Raw genomic sequence first — 10172 nt, forward strand, 5'->3', positions numbered from 1 at the left:
AAGATGCGTCAACGAAGTAGCGAGATGTAGCGGTCTGTACTGAGTAAATAACCTTTTTCTCACATACACTTTACGTCTTCTTTCCTCAAATGAAAAGCAAAAGGAAGTCAAACATTAATGCAAAAGACGAAGCCGTAGACAAGGCCCCAGAATGTGACTACAACCGATGACCGTTTGTCTGGACAATGAAGGGAAGGTTATATGTGGAGCCTTCCAGGGGATCCGGAACCTATTGTTTGTGAGTGGGGGGCACGATGGATGATTCCAGAAATATGAGTGATGCCTTTGTAGATTTGCACAAGGTCAGCCGAAAGTCATGGGCAGAAATTTTGCCGCAGAAGGAAAAGACGCGTTGACGTTAGCCTGCAGCTTCCTTCGTGTGCCAAAGCTGGTGCTCATCCAATGTCAAAGCAGTACAACTAGTTACAGCGTGATGTGTGTGGGACCGAACGTTTTGTGCCCGACACTGAGGACGTGCCGAGCCCTGGCCCCAGAAGTGAAGACGCTGAACTAGGGACCTAATCGGTTTTTCGAGATTTAAACGCTTAATGGCATCATCAGGTCATTTGTCCTCAGGTTGATCATCGTCATCATCATCAGACTGACTAAACCCACTGCAGATCAAATGCCTCTCCCATATCTTTCCCCATCCTTTCCCAGCTGCATCCACACTTTTCCTGCAAACTTCTTAATCTCATCCGCTCACCTAACCTTCTGCCGCCCCCTGCTACGCTTACTTTCTCTTGGAATCCACTCCGTTACCCGTAAGGAACAGCTGTTATCTTGCCTCGCATTACATGTCCCGGCCAAGCCCATTTGTTCCTCTTGATTTCGACTAGGATGTCATTAACCCGCGTTTGTTCCCTCACCCTCTCTGCCTTCTTCCAGTCTCTTAATGTTACACCTATCATTTTTTTTCTTTCCATGGCTCGCTGCGTTGTCCCTAAACTGAGGGTAACCCTTTTCGTGAGCCTCAATGTTTCTGCCCCGTAGATTAGTAGCTGTAAGATATAATTGTTGTACACTTTTCTGATTGTGAAGCTGATCACGAAAGCGACGAAGAGGGCACAGCAACTTTTCGGTACCAGCTTCAAACGTGGGCAGTAGAAACTGCATCTTCGGATGCCGCGGTCACGTCGCGTTTGGAAGTGCTCTGCAGCCACAGGTGTTTTGCTCCCCGACGGAGAGCGGAGAAAATAGCCTATGCACAGCCGAGACGGAATTTGAATTGTTTGGTACGTGGCCCGATATCAAGTGCGAATGCCGGCCCAAGTAAGAACCAATCGCTTTCAGACCTCTGTCCAACCATCCACCGACATTGCCTCGGTAACCGATGGCAAGCTGTATTAATGCGGCTTTGTCTTGGATGCCTCTCCTTCTTACTCTTGTAAACTTGAGAGCTTCGCGGGGAATATTAAGCAGCCTTTACACACTCTCCTGCAGCTGGCTCATGGCCTGCTCGATATTGAATGTCAATCGAATCCAGCAAGCCATGAGCCAGCTTGAAGCCACTGGAAGCGGATGTAGCAAATGCTTAATTTTCATCGCGAATCTTTGCCTCTTGCTTCATTGTATAGGCGCTGTAAAAAACAAGAACCACTCAGGGCGAACGTCTACGTAACTATAAAAAGTTTTATTGCACGAAGAATACATAACTGTTGTGCACTGCTTTTATTTATGCAGGTAACGCACTCATTATGGCAGCAATCTTTCACTCCATCACTTCGTTCACACTGTACAAACTTCAATTGCGATTTTTGACACGGCAGAAATAGAAGTCGACTTTATTTGTACATGAACATAGAAAGCCCGACAGAACAAGGTGAAGGAGCAGGCGCAAGCGAACGCACCGGCCTAGTTTATATCTTGTCACCTGCAGAATAGTGGGAGCAATTATGTTATGTGTTGAAAGAAAGCCAGTGAAACCACCAAAACTCCTCTCCAGAGATGCTTCACACATTGCACACCGTTGTAGCAAGGTGGGAATGCTCGTCGGCCAATAGAAAACAGTTGGAAAGGAGACATAGGGGTGCCCATATGTTCAGTCTCCAACGATGCTGAAAACTTTCCAGTCAACAGCTCTCTGCAGCTTCTGAGTGGAAGCCAAGACGACCATTAATCGTCTCTTTCTTTTGGAAGCCAAGATGACCATTAATCTTTTTCTTTTGCTATGTCACTGATCTTTTAAACTAGTTTTACTGCCCGCTCTTTGCAGACACCTGACATGCCACAGGATAACTAAACAGCATAAATCTCAAAGAAATTATAAAAACCTGTAATGGTGCAGCTTTCCAGAAAGATTGCGTGATGGTAACCCTCACTGGTATACACATTCATTGGCAAGGCCCTGTCGAGCGGGAAATTGTGACCTAAATATGGCTCCTTAGCCCCTTTGTTTTCAAAAGCCGCGAAGTGGCGCTAACGTACGGAATTACTCCTTTGTTTCCTTCATGTTTTTATTCCTGAAGGTCTGCCCTATTTTCTTCTCTGAGATTCCCGAGCACCTTTTCCGCTCTGCAAAACAGTAGCAGTATAGATATGCGCAGCGTCTGGAGGAATCTTGCCATTGAAGTCGCCTCCTGTGAGTTAAAAAGAAAATTAAGACGAGGGGAAAATGGAGTTTATTGCCCCGATGCTGCATGACGGCTTTGTGTCATGATGCAGCGGAGAGCTTCAGATTAGTTTGGATAAACTGTGGTTCTGCATGTCGGCTGTTTGCGATGCAACAATGGACGAATCTAGGTAAGCTTAGACTACTTCTGGTTATTTAACCTGCAAAATTACTTACACAGTACACGAGTGCTTATGTATTTCACCGCCAAGAAGGCGGTTCGACTCGCCTCGTATTGCGGCCTTGACGGAGACTTTAGATCAAATATAAGAGGAAAGTGGGTCACTCTCTTCACAGATGCTTCGTTACCTAAGTTTTCATCGAAAGTCACGCTGTCAGTTACGATGCGGGATGTGCTCGTACCCTGCGCCTCTATCGAGTTGTGTTTTCCGGAGGTGGCAGAAGAGGCAACGATAGCGCTAGCACTCGCGCCGCCCAAAGTGGGAAGCATTGTCACTGACTCGCAAAAGGCGTATAACAGCTACAGAAAGGGTTGGGTGTCTCTTGCGGCACTAGATGTTCTCAAGAGTAAACGCGACGTACCTGAAAAGAAAGTTGAGTTGATATGGACACCGGCTCACTCTGGGCTGGAGGGCAACGAATTTGCCCACCAGTTCGCCGGAGAGATGGAACAGCGGGTAGAGCAAGGTGAGCCACAGTCCCTATTTAGTTATAGGGACATAACGAACCATTACAAGATGGAGAGGCCACGTTACCGCGATCCTCAAAAATCGCTTAGCAGAAAAAAGCAAGCGATCTAGAGGCAGATACAGGCAGGATCTTTCCTGCACCCTACCTTCAAAGCAAGATGCACCCGGAACGGTACGAGAAGGAATGCTATTTTTGCAAGACTCAGTTAGTGGGCGTGCTCCAACACGTCATTGGAGTATGCGATTTTGTGAAGGCAATCCACCCACCTTTTGCCTGCCCGACTACCTCAACTCATCCCTCATCCTCCATAATCTAGCTTATGGGAGACATTGCTAACCAGCCCTGCCCTGCAAGACCAGCTCGTCGTGATCTGCAGGGCCCAGGCGGCTAGAGAAGCATATGGGTCCCGTGAAGAGCGAACCACTTCCATGGACAGCGTCTAAGAAGACGTCGAGCTGGGCTCAATAACGTTGTTTCTCTCTCTGCTATTGCTGGCGAGAAAAATGAAAAGGAAAGTGCAGGGGCCTGCCCATTGGCTCAGGCTGATCCACAACCAACGTTAGCCACAAACGCTGCTACGCTGCTCTCTTATCTTTCGAATCTCCTATTTTCAGCAGGTGCCTGGCGTTTCGCTGTATATGTACTGTATGAATGCGAGTCTGTGCCGAGACTGGTGCCACTTGAAGTCACCATTTGTGGTAAAATGGTGGGCCATCCTTTCGGCGCAGAGGGTTTGGAGCGATGTCAAACGAACTGCGCAATTCCGCGCACAAAGTTGTTAGTCGAATTCAACACTGGCTTGTGCGAGGGATTCGTGCCGACGACCTTTAGTCCTCAGAACCGTAATTAGGGACGACCTTCGGAGAATCGTGGCGGGCTAACCGGTGGTCGCAGAAGGATACGCATGGTACCAAAGGTGGTATCCGAATTTGTCGAAAGCTTTGGAGAAAACAACTTATCTAACGCTCTTCATTTGATTTCGCATTCATGAATCATTTTAATATTTAGCCATATATACCCAGCCATCGGTTGCGACTGTGTACCGGCGGCGCCAGGCAGAGTCTGACGATCCCAAAGAAATTGCTGGCCATGCAAAGTATATGGAAAGGGATAGGGACCACCTGACCAAGTAAAACCAGTCAAACGAAGCTTTTGCTTTGCACTTGTCACTAGTATAGAGGAGATAAACCTCCACCATGTTTTTTTAGTTTGTGGCGTTGATCAATGGAGATTATTGGTGAATATTTGTTCGCGGAAAGGTAGGTACTGATTAGATAAGCAAAAGAAAAAAACAACCACATGCCGCCGATAGGAACCGTGCCGACGACCTCCGAATTATTAGTAAAATATTTACTAATAAAATACATTGGTCCACACCACAAAACTAAAATAAAAATAAACTATGCTCCTTGGTTTCTGTTGCAACTTCATGTGTGTTTTCGAAGTGCGCGCACCTTTTATCACATTATCTGCCGATCCTTCAGAGCTTCGGACCATCACGACTAACGTGCTCCTTCCTATCTTCCTGCCACTAGGCTACTTATAAATACGCCCTACACCTGTGTAATAACAGTTCATTTTTGGTTCTACTGACTACACTGCTGCTTCCCTGGTCTGGCATTAATGTGAGGACTCCACGGCTACGCTACAGTGGCGACGAGGGTGGACATCGCCAATGCAGTGAAAGTCGGCACAGAACAGGACCCCACGCAGAACCGAGAAACCAAGGCCGTCATGGCTCGGCACATTCCGGACTTCAAAGACGACAAAGATAAGTGGCAGCCGTACCTTATTAAGGTAGAAGCATACCTCGAAGCTAATCCAATTGAAGATTCGACTAAAAAAAGCATTGCTGATTGCCGCGTTAAATACGCATACGATGCAGGTGCTGGCAGGAAAGGTGGTTCCGCGCAAACCAAATGCGTTGACGTATGAAGAAGTCGAAGTTTTGAGTGAGCATTATAGTCCTAGGAGACACGAAATCACTGAAAGCTTATAGTTCTTAAGTCGCTGTCAGGAGGAGGGCGAGCCGATTAATGAATTCCTGATAGGAACTCGCCGCATGGCTGAAAATTGCAATTTTGGCAGTGCTTTGGATCACATGCTACCAGACCACATTGTGTGTGGTATACGGTCAGGTGCCCTGCAGAAGAAGCTACTGGCAAAGCAGGAATTAACGCTACAAGACGCTGAGACAATGGCCCTTGCAGCCGAGGCTGCGGATAGTGGCGTAAAACGCATGATCGTACCGGCAACAACCACCTGTATTAAAAGTACAGGCGCATCAGAAGGAAACTCTGCTGGACGAAACGAGGGCTGCCGCACATCAACAATGCTCAAGGTGCGGCAGTACGAAACGTAATGACATATGTTGCTCCCGGTCTAACGCTCGTTGTTACCGCTGTGGACGACGGGGTCACCTCGTAAGGAAATGTAGAAGTCGCAGGGCTCGAGAACAAGGCATGGCGAGGATGGATGGATACGGCTCAACCCTTTAATTCGGGCGGTGGCTCAAGCCACCTAGCCATCACTTATGAAATTTTACTCTTCTCTCGATTTTAGCCACCAATCAGATAACCTTCGCTTGGTCACTTCTACCCGCTTAAAACCTACTTTCCCTTCACTGTCCTTAAACCCCTACGCCTTAGATCAATCAGCCCCGCTGTTTTCCTCTGTAGGGTGACGCCCTTTACGAGGACGGCGCAAAATAACGCCCTCTTGGGGACGGAAACCTCAGCAGACCAGGAACATGAAGCCGCCCACATTTGGACTTTGGTATCACAACGAAAAAGCTGTCTGGAACCGCCGATCCGCCGAACATTTGCTTGGGGCGGTGTGCAGCTGAGCATGGAAGCCCATACCGGGTCTCCCGTTTGTGTCATTCCGCGTCAACTGTTCGATAAGCATCGCGGGCAATGGCCGAAACTGAAACTGTCCAGTCTGAAATTAGGCTCCTACACAGGACGCCTTCAGGTATTTGGGGAGCTTGAGCTCCAGGTTTGTCATAAAGGGACGACAGTAAAGTGTGCGCTGACCGTGTTGGACTGTGCGGGACCTATCCTCTGCGGTCGCGATTTAATCAAACATCTGAAGAGCGCAGGTGTTCCGGTGGTTCGTTATGTCGAGGACTCAGCGTCAAGAAAAGAAGCAAGCGAATCCAGCGTGAACAGCATCTTCCATTACTACCACGACGTATTCTCCGAGGAACTGGAACTAATCAAGCGTCCTTTAGCCGGCATGCAGATGAAGGAAAGCGCCGTACACAAGTTCTGTAAGGCCAGATCTATTCCATACGCGCTACGCGATTGAGTCTGTCTGTCTGTTGTTTCCAGGAAGAAAGAAAAGGAGAGTGCACAGGCTTGCCAACTGGCTCAAGCCGAGCCACAATCGCTACTACATGCAGATAGTAGGAGAATTCAAAGATGGGATAGAAAAACAGGATAGAAAAGACGCGCCGTGTAATGACCCAGGCCGATCCCGGAGGCAGTGCAATACCGGGCCAACCGGTGGCGGAAGTGAAGAAACCTTCAAACACTCAGCCACATTTCCAAAAATAAGTCCAATATGTTAGGTTCAAATGGGACCCGCATCAGTCCCTTGAACGAGACCGTTTAGTTGCTCTGGGCGTACTGTCGCTGGCGGCACACTCTGAATGGGCAACGCCCATAGTCACAGTGCTTAAGACGGCGCAGTAAGGATCTGCGGCGATTTCAAGGCCACAGTAAATCCAGCGTGTGCAACTGAGCAATACCCTTTGCCAATCACTGAGGATAATTTTGCCCGACTACACGATGAGGAATATTTACGCACTCTCGATTTACGGGGTGCATACAGTCAAGTGGCGCTAAATTATGACGCTAAGAAAGTTTGCGTCATTAATACGCCAAAAGGGCTATTTTTCTACAACAGGTTTCTTTTCGGGATAGCCGCTGCGCCTGCTATATTCCAAAGAAAAATAAATGGATGAGGTTTTGGCTGGTCTTCCAGGAGCACAGGCTTATCTGGACGATGTGCTCCTTTCCGATAGAGCGAGTGACAGCGGTGAGACGCTGAAAAACTTCTTAGAGCGCTTCCGAGAGCGTGGTGTAAAGCTAAGGTTCGATAAGTGCTAACTGCGCAGCCCAGCAGTAACTTATCTAGGGCAGCACATCGATCGCGATGGGCTTCATCCGAATGAGAAAAACCCTGACGCTATCATGCAGGCACCCAACCTATGTAATGCATTCGAGCTACGTTCGTTTTTAGGCATGGTTACTTTTTACGCGAGGTTTCTGCCGAACATGTCAACAACCCTTGCTCCATTGCATCAACTGCTTGAAAAGAATGCATGCTAGGTATGGAACCAGCCTCAAGAGCTCGCATTTGAACGCGCCAAGTAAAACCTTAAAACAGCCACGGTTCTCGTTCATTTCCACCCTTCGAAGGAACTTAAACTTGAATGTTACGCGCCTCCGTACGGTGTGGGAGCTGTCTTGTTTCACACGACTGGTAACGATCACAGGCCCATCGGGTTCCGCTCGCGAACAATAACTCAGGCGGAACGCAAATATTCACAGCTCGAGCGAGAGGCACTGGCACTGGTATTCGGCGTCACGAAATTCCGTGACTACCATCTAGGTCGGGAATTTACCCTGCTGACTGATTATCAGCCATTGCTGAGCCTGCTGAGATCAGACAAGCAGACGCCCCCAGTGGCCGCCGCTCGGATACAACGTTGGGCGCACCACCTGGGAGCCTACCCGTACCGGCTACAGTACGCACCAGGACGACAGATGCTGAACGCTGACGCCCTGAGCCGACTTCCGCAGCGATTTCCTCAAGCTGACGTCAACTGTGAGCCGCCCGAATATGTGCTGTCGCTGAACCAGCTGAATTATGGCGCCGTGACAACGCGTGAGCTGAAGACATTAATGCCTTTTGACCCTCCTGGTTGAGGTCAAACAATACATAATACATGGGTGGCCCAAAAACGCAAACGGAATGACCCGGGCCGTACTGCCGTTTTTTGACCGTAAGCTCGAACTATTCATAGCACATGAACTGGTGTACTAGGGTAATAGGGTCATAATACCAACCGAAGCTAGGGAACGAGTGCTGCCTCTTCTACATGAAACACAGAAGAGTTCACCGGCAATGAAATCTGTCGCGCGCTATTTTTTCTGGGGGCCAGGTCTTGACAGAAATATTGAAGAGTTGTCTGCTCAGTGCAAGAACTGGGTGCAAAATCTGCCGATGGCAGCCACGGCCCCCTCCGTTAACTGGCCTGAAACAGCCGAAAGGTGGTTCCGTATTCACGTTGACTACGCGGGTCCGATCTGCGGAAAAATGATACTCTTAGTAGTCGACGCGCATACCAAATTGCTCGAAGCAATACATTTGTCCCATGCATCAGTACAGACTACCATTAACTGTCTCCGTGTCATTTTCAGCAGGTTTGGAATACCCCGCACGATCGTTTCTGACAACAGAACCCAGTTTACCAGTCAAAACTTCGCGTCGTTCTCGGCAAACAACAACATTGTGCGCCTTCGATGTGCTCCCTACCATCCCCAGTCTAATTGTGCGGCAGAAAGGGCAGTGCGAACTGCAAAAGATGGCCTTCAAAAAATGAGAGAAGGAAACCTGTAAGAGAACCTAGTACAGTTGCTTTTTAACTACCGGAGGACTCCACGAAAATCTGGTAAATCCCCAGAAGAGCTGCTTTTGGGCTATCAAAAGCGCTCACGCGTGGACACATGCAAGCCTCCAGCACTTCCGGGACCAAAGGAGAACAAATATGACATGCTGCCACTGCTTCTAAGTGAGGTGTATGCCCGCAATTACGGTGCGGGGAGTATCTGGACGCCTTCCCATGTGGAGACGACGTCTGGAGCGCGAATGGTGACCGTGGAAACATCGGACGGAGTCGTCCAGCGGCACGTGTGCCAGGTCCGCCCGCGACCAGAAGCACCAAGGGATAACCCGGCAGTAACTACAGCCACCACACATTGCAGTGCGCCAGACCAAGCAACACAACTACAGCATCCAGAAACAGTGAGCCCGGATGAAGGCATTTAAGCTCGGCGCACCCCAAATGGCACCGGTTCCCCAGATCTTCCGGCACCAGATATTCCGGTGGCCCCGTTGAATACAGGTGTCGCCCAACAAACTTAGACTTGCAAGGATGGTCAAACGGGCTAGTTGGCAGCTCATATTTGGAAAGAAAACAGCGCACCTTTAGACACTGTGTCGTTATATCTGCCATTGTCCGTGTCTAAAGGTGCGCTGTTTTTTCTCCAAACTCTGAGACGCTCAACGAGAGAACACAAGCCAGTGCAACGTTTTCATTTCTGAGGAGGAAGGAATGTTGCAATTTCATGTGTTTTCGAAGCGCGCACCTTTTATCGCCTTATTTAACGATCCTTCAGAGCTTCGGACTATCTCGAGTAACAAGTGCTCCTTCCTATCTTCCTGCCACTAGGGTACTTATAAATATGCGCTAAACCTGTGAATAAACGTTCATTTTTGGTTCTACTAACTACGCTGCTCAGTAATATATATATATATATATATATATATATATATATATATATATATATATATATATATATATATATATATATATATATATATATATATATATATATATATATATATATATATATATATATATATATATATATATATATATATATATATATATATATATATATATATATAAACAAAATGCGTGTAACACTGAAATCATTTGTGCAGCACCATTTCGAAATAGTCTTCCTTGAAGTCTATACAAAGCTTTCAACGCTTCTTGAGGTCTTGGAAACAGTTAGAAAACGCTTCTTTTGGCAGGGCTATCAGCTCCTTTGTCGTGGCGTCTTGAATGGCCTCCACGCTCCCTGCCCAGCGACCATTTAGTGCCCTCTTCAGATGA

At 47.9% G+C, this 10172-nt stretch overlaps 1 pseudogene; it reads left to right on the plus strand.

Annotated features, from left to right (window-relative positions):
- The first annotated feature begins 3237 nt into the window (after window positions 1-3237).
- LOC144104353 (uncharacterized) lies at window positions 3238-9415 on the plus strand (annotated as a pseudogene).
- The last annotated feature ends 757 nt before the right edge of the window (window positions 9416-10172 follow it).

The sequence above is a fragment of the Amblyomma americanum genome, chromosome 1 (assembly GCF_052857255.1).
Source record: "Amblyomma americanum isolate KBUSLIRL-KWMA chromosome 1, ASM5285725v1, whole genome shotgun sequence".
NCBI lineage: Eukaryota > Metazoa > Arthropoda > Arachnida > Ixodida > Ixodidae > Amblyomma > Amblyomma americanum.